This window comes from Salvelinus fontinalis, chromosome 3 (genome assembly GCF_029448725.1).
Source record: "Salvelinus fontinalis isolate EN_2023a chromosome 3, ASM2944872v1, whole genome shotgun sequence".
Taxonomy (NCBI): Eukaryota; Metazoa; Chordata; class Actinopteri; order Salmoniformes; family Salmonidae; genus Salvelinus; species Salvelinus fontinalis.
Genome location: NC_074667.1, coordinates 8,833,947 through 8,845,394, shown reverse-complemented (window position 1 = coordinate 8,845,394; position 11,448 = coordinate 8,833,947). Strand labels below are relative to the sequence as shown.

General features: G+C 41.7%; 1 protein-coding gene across 2 annotated transcripts in view; it reads left to right on the top strand.

The window, feature by feature from the left end:
- Positions 1-248: 248 nt before the first annotated feature.
- Positions 249-11,448, top strand: part of LOC129837945 (inactive rhomboid protein 2-like) — a 45,189-nt gene continuing 33,989 nt past the window's right edge. For both annotated transcript variants that reach the window (XM_055904546.1, XM_055904540.1), the window contains exons 1-2: positions 249-373; positions 8,942-9,090. The gene's annotated coding sequence lies outside the window, so the exon portion shown is untranslated. The remainder of the gene's footprint in view (positions 374-8,941; positions 9,091-11,448) is intronic.

The window sequence follows — 11,448 nt, the reverse complement described above, 5'->3', positions numbered from 1 at the left end:
TTGTGGTAGGGGTGTCAAGCTTCGGGAGTCAAAGAGCAATATTATCATGTTATATTTATGCCCTTTCACAAACAACAATCACGCAAACATAACCAAAGTATATAAAACTATTACAAGTTCATCAACTGCGGATATAACTGGACTATATTAATATTATTACTAAACCATTCTTGACTTCTATGTGTATCTGTCATTTGTCAGATAGATTAGAGCCTGTCTAGTATTAACTCCGCCCACCTTCGCCGAAATCAGGATATTTGGAGAGAGAAGGAAAGTAACACGTTGGTGCTACATTCTATGAATTTTAGGAACATAACTTGTATCTTATTCTGAGCAACACTGATGAAAGTAACGTATATATTTTTCCTTTAAGGTGAGTATCCTATTTTCTCTAATATTTTTTTTCTAAATGTGTTTATGACCGAATGTGAGCACAATGTGTTGTTTTTACCAGTCCTCTTATCGAAGTTTCAGACAGCGAAACAATAGAAGTGTAGGCGTGAGGAAGTCACATTAAAATGAATTATAGTCTTTTAACTATTTCAACATTGGAAATCTCAAAGGACCACAAACGACATCATGGCACGCGCGCTGTTAAAATGTGAAAACATGCGTATTCATATCCCATTGTTGCGCTGCCCGGGGAAAATAATTCACTAAAGTAAAATGTGTCAATTCAGTCTTCACACAACCTTCGTTCAACTTCCGTCAAACGCCCGTTAACTGGCCTCAGGTCAGAATTCCCGTTTGTCTCCCATTTTTCCAGAAAATGTGGGAGTGTTTGGTTTGTTGACACGACACTACAGGATACAATATCGTTTAAAAAAAAGTATTATTCGGAAAGGAAACGGTTTTGTTGACCTGTTTAAAAAATATATATATATATAATGTATACATGAAATGCCACAAAGCTTTAGTTCATGTACATGTAGTGTAGGCTACTTGTTCAAACCCACTTTGTGCTGGACTTGGCAACAAGTTGCTCAATTATGCAGGCTCTCACTGTAGGTATGCAGGTCAACATTGAAATAGTTGCTACATAATTTACTTGTTGCCGAAGTTATGATATGAATACGCGAACATGCCGTTCGATAGATGTTTGCCACAGTCACTGACTGTTAACTCGTGTACATTAATCTAACAGTTAACATTTCTTTATGTGGTTAAATAGTGAGAAAGTAATGTGTGAGGTGACTATTATATCTTTATGTAAAGCTTAAAATATAATTTTAATCCAGTCTGAAATGATTGGTATAGCATTAGTTTATATCAACCATTGTTGCAGGGCTGAGAAACTGGTAGAAATCTGCAGATAAGTAGTTCAAGATAGGCCTACAATATACAATCCATTCCCCAGTAAGGCATGCTTTCTTTGAAATGTCTGTATCATTAGTGCTCTTTTATTCATTCATGTTTCAAACAATGGAGTCTTACAGATCTCTTCCTTTGAATTATGCATACTGCTGTGCATTTCACTGGGAACAAAGAATAGAATGTTGTTACGCAACCACACCCACAACAGCTGCGTCAGTAGTCTTGAACTGTAAATTCTGTTACACCGCAAGTGCACCTGTTGTCAAGATAACAAGGTGTAGCAGAGCGAAGTGGAACCTATGCAAATGCCTAGGTTCTAGGTTGACACAGTTTTAAAACAGAAAAAGTTAAATGGTCATGGTTGGCTGGACTGGGAATCAGAAACAAGGTTGGTTTTCCAGATGAGCAAACATTTAGAAGTGATACAATAGCTAGGTTTTCATCCAATTGGCGACAGATTTGAATGCAAATATTCTCAAATCTGCATAAAAATACCACCAGAGATGTTTCCATCGAACAGACTTATTGAGGATAAAAATTTGACTTTTGCGGTCAAATTCCCATGTGCCGAAATAAAAAGACCATCGCATATTCAACTCTACTGATGGTCTTGTCACAAACTGTTGCGTTATGTTGCAAATGTGCCCACTCTGGTCTTGGCATGTGTGCTCTAGCCAACAGCTTGCACATACAGTGCAGGTAGGCTACCTACATGATGAGATTATTATGGATAAGAGCAAGATCATTTTTATCTGTTAAACGGCAGCCAAGCATCGATCATCTTGTCATCAAAATAAGACCGTTTATATTTATTTAAATTGAGCATCGAGCTCATCACCGTGCACTTTCACCACCCTGTGAAGTTCAGTAATTTACAATATTTAATCGGTAGCCTAATAAACTGCGTGCTTTCTAGAGTCGTAGTGGGAGGACCACACAACATATTATTGTGTAATTCCAAGTTTACTTCGATATGATGGTTATTTAAATACAGTGCATTCGGAAAGTATGCAGACCCCTTGACTTTTTCCACATTTTGTTACGTTAGTCTTATTCTGAAATTAATTAAATGAAACACTTTCCTCATCAATCTACACACAATATTCAATAATGACAAAGCAAAAACAGGTTTTTAGAAAATTTTGCAAATGTATTACAAATTTAAAAAACATATACCTTATTTACATAAGTATTGCTATGAGACTCAAAATTGTGATCAGGTGCATCCTGTTTCATTGATCATCCTTGAGATGTTTCTACAACTTGATTGGAGTTCGCCTGTGGTAAATTCAATTGATTGGACATGATTTGGAAAGGCACACACCTGTCTATATAAGGTCCCACAGTTGACAATGCATGTCAGAGAAAAAAACAAGCCATGAGGTTGAATGAATTGTCTGTAGAGCTCCGAGACAAGATTGTGTTGAGGCACCGATCTGGGGAAGGGTACCAAAAAATGTTTGCAGCGTTGAAGGTCCCCAAGAACACAGTGGCCTACATCATTCTTAAATGGAAGAAGTTTGGAACCACCAAGACTTCCAAGAGCTGGCTGGCTGGCCAAACTGAGCAATTGGGGGAGAAGGGCCTTGGACAGGGAGGTGACCAGGAACCCAATGGTCACTGACAGAGCTCCAGGCTTCATCTGTGGAGATGGGAGAACCTTCCAGAAGGACATGGTAGTTCCCACATATGCTGAGCACTTGTTGGCTGCCTTTCCTTCAAATCAAATCCAATCAAATGTATTTATATAGCCCTTCATACATCAGCTGATATCTCAAAGTGCTGTACAGAAACTCAGCCTAAAACCCCAAACAGCAAGCAATGCAGGTGTAGAAGCACGGTGGCTAGAAAAAACTCCCTAGAAATGCCAAAACCTAGGAAGAAATCTAGAGCGGAACCAGGCTATGAGGGGTGGCCAGTCCTCTTCTGGCTGTGCCGGGTGGAGATTATAACAGAACATGGCCAAGATGTTCAAATGTTCATAAATGACCACCATGGTCAAATAATAATCACAGTAGTTGTTGAGGGTGCAACAAGTCAGAACCTCAGGAGTAAATGTCAGTTGGCTTTTCATAGCTGATCATTAGGAGTATCTCTACCGCTCCTGCGGTCTCTAGAGAGTTGAAAACAGCAGGTCTGGGACAGGTAGCACGTCCGGTGAACAGGTCAGAGTTCCATAGCCGCAGGCAGAACAGTTGAAACTGGAGCAGCAGCACGGCCACGTGGACTGGGGACAGCAAGGAGTCATCATGCTAGGTAGTCCTGAGGCATGGTCCTAGGGCTCAGGTCCTCCGAGAGAAAGAAAGAAAGAGAGAATTAGAGAGAGCATACTTAAATTCACACAGGACACTGGATAAGACAGTACTCCAGATATAACAGACAGACCATAGCCCCCCGACACATACACTACTGCAGCATAAATACTAGAGGCTGAGACAGGAGGGGTCAGGAGACACTGTGGCCCCATCCGATGATACCCCCAGACAGGGCCAAACAGGCAGGATATAACCCAACCCACTTTGCCAAAGCACAGCCCCCACACCACTAGAAGGATATCTTCAACCACCAACTTACCATCCTGAGACAAGGCCGAGTATAGCCCACAAAGATCTCCGCCACGGCACAACCCAAGGGGGGGCGCCATTCCAACTCATCCCAAACCATCTCTTGGTCGAGGTCGGGTGATTGTGGAGGCCAGGTCATCTGATGCACTACTCCATCACTCTCCTTGGTCAAAAAGCCCTTACACAGCCTGGAGATGTGTTTTGGGTCATTGTCCTGTTGAAAAGCAAATGATAGCCCCACTAAGAGCAAACCAGATGGGATGCTGTATTGCTGCAGAATGTTCTGGTAACCATGCTGGTTAAGTGTGCCTTGAATTCTAAATAAATCACTGGCAGTGTCACCAGCAAAGCACCATCACACCTCCTCCTCCATGCTTCACGGTGGGAACCACACATGCGGAGATCATCCGTTCACCTACTCTGCGTCTCACAAGGACACGGCGGTTGGAACAAAAAATCTCACATTTGGACTCATCAGAGCAAAGGACAGATTTCCACTGGTCTAATGTCCATTGCACATGTTTTTTGGCCCAAGCAAGTCTCTTCTTATTGGTGTCCTTTAGTAGTGGTTTCTTTGCAGCAATCCGACCATGAAGGCCTGATTCACACAGTCTCCTCTGAACAGTTGATGTTGAGATGTGTCTGTTACTTGAGCTCTGTGAAACATTTATTTGAGCTGCAATTTCTGAGGCCGGTAATTCTCTAATTAACTTTTCCTCTGTAGCAGAGGTAACTCTGTGTCTTCCTTTCCTGTTGCGGTCTTCATGAGAGCCAGTTTCATCATAGCGCTTGATGGTTTTTGTGACTGCACTTGAAGAAACTTTGAAAGTTCTTGAAATATTCCGGAGTAACTGACCTTCATGTCTTAAAGTAATGATGGCCTGTAATTTTTTTTTGCTTATTTGAGCTGTTCTTGCCATTTTTTGGACTTGGTCTTTTACCAAATAGGACTATCTTCTGTATACCACCCCTACCTTGTCATTTATATAATATTTGATCATGAAGGTGTTTCCACTGCCATTGCTAGCATAATACATTTTACAGACACAAAAAAAATCCTAGACCATGTCGAACTAACAAATTGTTTGTCGACATTTATAAAATTGTCCTGCCATTTCCTGTTTCCATCAGCCCGGTGGTGACTTTTTTACCCATGTGTCAGGTAATTCATCCGCATGAAATGGTTGGATGGAAACTGAATAATGACCATTTAGGCCTACAGTCGTCCATTCTGTCTTTCCTCCCCCTTGGATTCTCCCCCTGCCCCTCCTAGGTTTCAGCTCCAGTTCTCAGCTGTTGTGCCACAACATGCCTGCCAGAAAGCAGAGCCTTGAGTCTCTCCTAGTGACACGCCTCTTTCCAGTTGTATCTGTGGGCTCATTACGATTTTTTCCTGCCACGTCATGGCAATGCAAACTTATGCAAATTCAGCTTCCATACTGTCAGACACATCAACCTTTGCTTCGACACGACACAGGAAAAGGACCTAAACCTAAACCTGAAAGGACACAAGGCTGCTCTGGTAGTGGCACTTCGACATATTAACTTTGATTCTCATAAACATCAGAGCATCGGAAGTTCAAATCTTCATCCATTTTCTAATCGATGCGTGCTGATCCAGGAAGGGATCTGACTTAAATGTCTGCAAATATTGGCAGAATGTGTGTCACAGATTCGGAGTATCCCGCTGTGTCTTCTTCAGATCGCTCTCATCCTCTGAGTGAGCCATAGACTCATTCCACAGGCTGGAGGCTGGCTGTCTAGCTGGCTGACTTCCTTCTTGTGCTGTACTGCTCTCTAATGTGGTTACACCCACGACAAGCCAAAATGCATGAAATACCATGTAACTGGAAAATATCAGCACTGTCCATGTTGGATCTAGTTTGAAAGGTAGCCCTGTTGAGTTTGGTGTCCGTATTCAAAACATTCACGGCCTTTGAAGGCAGCTAGGGGTCTCGGTTCAGGTGTTTGAGCTGTGATACTTGTGGTAAGCTTTCTGCCATGCATGTTTGGACCTGCATGCATGCTCTGGGAAGTGCAGATTCGGTTTGTTATGGAATACACATTTCCCCTCCAGCTACAGTAGTACACTAACCAAGAATACTGTGACGAATCTCTCACAAGAATTCTCTAGTTTCTCTGAGAAGCTTTCAATTGCTCAAATTGACAAAGAGTGTCTCAGCTTTTTCAGATGACCTGCCATACTACTGTATTTTTCAACAAAACTTCTTCAACTATTTGATCACAAGGAAAGAACTAGCCCTTTGAGCAATGTCATTACTAGAGGTCGACCGATTTTATGATTTTTCAAAACCGATACCTTTTATTGGAGGACCAAAAAAAGTTGATACCGATTAATCGGGTGATTAAAAACATTTTTTTTTTAAATTGATTTTTATTTATTTATAATTTGTAATATATATTTGTAATAATGACAATTACAACAATAGTGAATGAACAATGAACACTTATTTTAACTTAATATAATACATAAATATAATCAATTTAGTCTCAAATAAATAATGAAACATGTTCAATTTGGGGTAAATAAAGCAAAAACACAGTGTTGAAGAAAGTAAAAGTGCAATATGTGCCATGTATAAAAGCTAACGTTTAAGTTCCTTGCTCAGAACATATGAAAGCTGGTGGTTCAATATTCCCAGTTCTTTAATATCCCCAGTTAAGAAGTTTTAGGTTCTAGTTATTATAGGAATTATGAAGTGTCGACTATTTCTCTCAAAACCATTTGTATTTCATATAACTTTGACTATGGGATGTTCTTATAGGCACTTTAGTATTGCCAGCCTAATCTCAGGAGTTGATAGGCTTGAAGTCATACAGCGCTGTGCCTCAAGCATTGCTCAGAGCTGCTGGCAAACGCAGTAAAGTGCTGTTTGAATGAATGCTTACGAGCCTGCTGTTGCCTACCACCGCTCAGTCAGACTGCTCTATCAAATATCAAATCATAGACTTAATTATAACATAATAACACAGAGAAATACGAGCCTTAGGTCATTAATAGGTCATTAATGGTCTTCACACAGTTCGCAACGAGCCAGGCGGCCCAAACTGCTGCATATACACTGACTCTGTTTGCACTGAACGCAAGAGAAGTGACACAATTTCCCTAGTTAATATTGCCTGCTAACATGCATTTATTTTAACTAAATATACAGGTTAAAAAATATATACTTCTGTGTATTGATTTTAAGAAAGGCATTGATGTTTATGGTTTGGTACTTTTGTGAAACGATTGTGCTTTTGTTGTAAATGTTCTTTTGTTAAATCATCACCCGTTTGGCGAAGTTGAAGTAGGCTGTGATTCGATGGTAAATTAACAGGCACTGCTTTGATTATATGCAATGCAGAACAATCTAGTTAACCTAGTAATATCATCAACCATGTGTAGTTAACTAGTGATTATGTGAAGATTGATTGTTTTTTATAAGATACGTTTAATGCTAGCTAGCAACTTACCTTGGCTCCTTGCAGCCACAAGATCCTTTTGATGCTGCACTCGCGTAACAGGTGGACAGCCTGCCACGCAGTCTTCTCGTGGATTGCAATGTAGTCGACAATAATCGGCATCCAAAAGGCAGATTACCTATTTGTAATGAAAACTTCAAATCCGATTAATCGGTTGACCGCTAGTCATTATCGCACACATTGTGGTTAGGTACACAAGAGTAAGGGATGATTTCAGTTGCTACACTGATGTATCGATGCATTCTGAAGTTACTTTCCTACACAATTCGATTGATTCACCCCCTGGTATAAAGAGATGACTGTTTTTGCTCGTTCATCCATGCACATGCATGTAACATCTTGAATGCTATCCACACAATTGCACAATTCACACAAGTCCTTTTGAAATCTATTGACGTCTTACATCTGTCAAGATCTCGAGTCTCTCGCAAGTCTCTCAAAGTTCTTGGTGGGTATTTATCTACTAAACTCACCAAAAAAAAGAAACGTCCCTTTTTCAGGACCCTGTCTTTCAAAGATAATTCATAAACATACAAATAACTTCACAGATCTTCATTGTAAAGGGTTTAAACACTGTTTCCCATGCTTGTTCAATGAACCATAAACAATTAATGAACATGCACCTGTGGAACGGTCGTTAAGACACTAACAGCTTACAGACGGTAGGCAATTAAGGTCACAGTTCTGAAAACTTAGGACACTAAAGAGGACTTTCTACTGACTCTGAAAAACACCAAAAGAAAGATGCCCAGGGTCCCTGCTCATCTGCGTGAATGTGCCTTAGGCATGCTGCAAGGAGGCATGAGGACTGCAGATGTGACCAGGGCAATAAATTGCAATGTCCGTACTGTGAGATGCCTAGGACAGCGCTACAGGGAGACAGGACAGACAGCTGATCGTCCTCGCAGTGGCAGACCACGTGTAACAACACCTGCACAGGACTGGTACATCCGAACATCACACCTGCGGGACAGGTACAGGATGGCAACAACAACTGCTCGAGTTACACCAGGAACACACAATCCCTCCATCAGTGCTCAGACTGTCCGCAATAGGCTGAGAGAGGCTGCACTGAGAGCTTGTAGGCTTGTCGTTCTGTGTGTGATTTCCTGCAAGACAGGAATGTCAGTGTTCTGCCATGGCCAGCGAAGAGCCCGGATCTCTGTTGGATCGGAGGGTGAGGGCTAGGGCCAGTCCCCCCAGAAATGTCCGGGAACTTGCAGGTGCCTTGGTGGAAGAGTGGGGTAACATCTCACAGCAAGAACTAGCAAATCTGGTGCAGTCCATGAGGAGGAGATGCACTGCTGTGCTTAATGCAGCTGGTGGCCACACCAGATACTGACTGTTACTTTTGATTTTGACCCCCCCCCCTTGTTCAGGGACACATTATTCCATTTCTGTTAGTCACATGTCTGTGGAACTTGTTCAGTTTATGTCTCAGTTGTTGAATCTTGTTATGTTCATACAAATATTTACACATGGTAAGTTTGTTGAAAGTCAACGCGGTTGACAGTGAGAGGACGTTTCTTTTTGTTGCTGAGTTGATGTTCTGACTTGTGGTTCAAATGCTCTTTCAGGTTGCCTTAATCAGGGTGGTAGAGAAGATGTTGCTGGTCACAGGATGTGGTGATGAGGCAATCATCTGAAGGACGGTTACTCTGTGAGTGGTTGGAGATAACAGAGCCGGATCGTCAGGCAACACCCATTTCTGGAGGCGAGTCGAGCAGTAAGTGTGAATGCTGTTCCACAGCTCCAAATGTGTGACAATTATTTCAATGGAGAAAATATTTGGTGATAGAGTATTTAACTGGTTTCATTTATGTTATTTGTTTGAAACAGCTGTGCACTTTGAAATGTATGTATTGTGTGTCAGGAGTTCGTGTTCACATTGAAGCAGTGATGTAGTATATTGGATGCATTGTGCAGCTGAGAATGCTGAGCATCTGTACTGTACAGCTCTGCACAAGATGCCATTGAAGCTACAGTATATTCTTCAGTGGATGTTGTCATGTATTTCACAGCAACAAGTGAAACTTCTGCATAGGTATCTAGTCTTAGAGAGTCTTAGCGTAGAACACAAAGGAAGGTTAATTGGCAGTTGACGCACTTAAGCATGTAGCCATGTACAGTGCCAGTCAAAAGTTTGGACACACCTACTCATTCAAGGGTTTTTCTTTATTTTTTACTATTTTCTACATTGTAGAATAATAGTGAAGACATCAAAACGATGAAATAACACATATGGAATCATGTAGTAACCAAAAAAGTGTTAAACAAATCAAAATATATTTTATATTTGAGATTCTTCGAAGTGGCCACCCTTTGCGTTGATGACAGCTTTGCACACTCTTGGCATTCTCTCAACCAGCTTAATGAGGAATACTTTTCCAAAAGTCTTGAAGGAGTTGCTGAGCACTTGTTGGCTGCTTTTCCTTCACTCTGCATTCCAACTCATCCCAAACCATCTCAATTGGGTTGAGGTCGGGTGATTGTGGAGGCCAGGTCATCTGATGCAGCACCATCACTCTCCTCCTTGGTCAAATAGCCCTTACCTGGAGGTGTGTTTTGGGTCATTGTCCTGTTAAAAAACAAATGATAGTCCCACTAAGTGCAAACCAGATGGGATGGTGTATCGCTGCAGGATGCTGTGGTAGCCATGCTGGTTAAGTGTGCCTTGAATTCTAAATAAATCACTGACAGTGTCACCAGCAAAGCACCATCACACTTCCTCCTCCATGCTTCACGGTGGGAACCACACATGCAGAGATCATCCGTTCACCTACTTTGCGTCTCACAAGGACACGGCGGTTGGAACAAAAAATCTCACATTTGGACCCATCAGATTTCCACCGGTCTAATGTCCATTGCACATGTTTCTTGGCCCAAGCAAGTCTCTTCTTCTTATTGGTGTCCTTTAGTAGTGGTTTCTTTGCAGCAATTTAAACATGAAGGCCTGATTCACGCAGTCTCATCTGAACAGTTGATGTTGAGATGTCTGTTACTTGAGCTCTGTGAAGCATTTATTTGGGCAGTAATCTGAGGCTGGTATCTCTGGGTAACTCTTGGTCTTCCTTTCCTGTGGCGGTCCTCATGAGAGCCTGTTTCATCATTGTGCTTCATGGTTTTTGTGACTGCACTTCCAAAGTTCTTGAAATTTTCAGCAGTGACTGATCTTCATGGCTTAAAGTAATGATGGACTGTTGTTTCTCTTTGCTTATTTGACCTGTTCTTGCCATACTTTGGACTTGTTATTTTACCAAATAGGGATATCTTCTGTATATCACCCCTATCTTGTCACAACACAACTGATTGGCTCAAACTGAGTAAGAAGGAAAGAAATTCCACAAATTAACTTTTAACAAGGCAGACCTGTGAATTGAAATGCATTCCAGGTGACTACCTCATGAAGCTGGTTGAGAGTGCAAAGTTGTCATCAAAGCAAAGGGTGGCTGCTTTGAAGAATTAAAATATATTTTGACACTTTTTTGCATACTACATGATTCCATGTGTGTTATTTCATAGTTTTGATGTCTTCGCTATTTTTCAACAATGTAGAAAATAGTACGAATAAAGAAAAACCCTGGAATGAGTAGGTGTGTCAACTTTTGACTGGTACTGTAGCTAAACTCACCCGGGCTGTAATGTACTTGGGCTGACATGTTCAACATTGAAGCCTGTGACAGAAAGTGAACCATGACACCGACTGCCATTGCCTATGTTTGGGAACTGGGCTCGAGGCCATTACCACTTCTAACTGTAACTAGCTATCACCAGGGGCAACCAAACGTAGACATTTCTGAACCAGCACATTCCTGTCTGCCTGTGTCCAGGGCTATGGTGTGAGGTGGCAGTTGTGCTTGGCGTCACACTAACATGCAACAGCAGCACTCTGTGGGCTATAGGGGCTTGGTGACAGTAACGGACGTTCGCAGGAGGACACACTCAGGAACACACAGTGGCACCAAACACCAAGTATGGAAATGAAGCATTGACACTAATGACTTAAGGCCAGGGTCATGTTCAGTAGGCACCAAACAAAAGTAACCATACTGAAACGGGGAGGGACTACCTGGTGCTTGTCCTA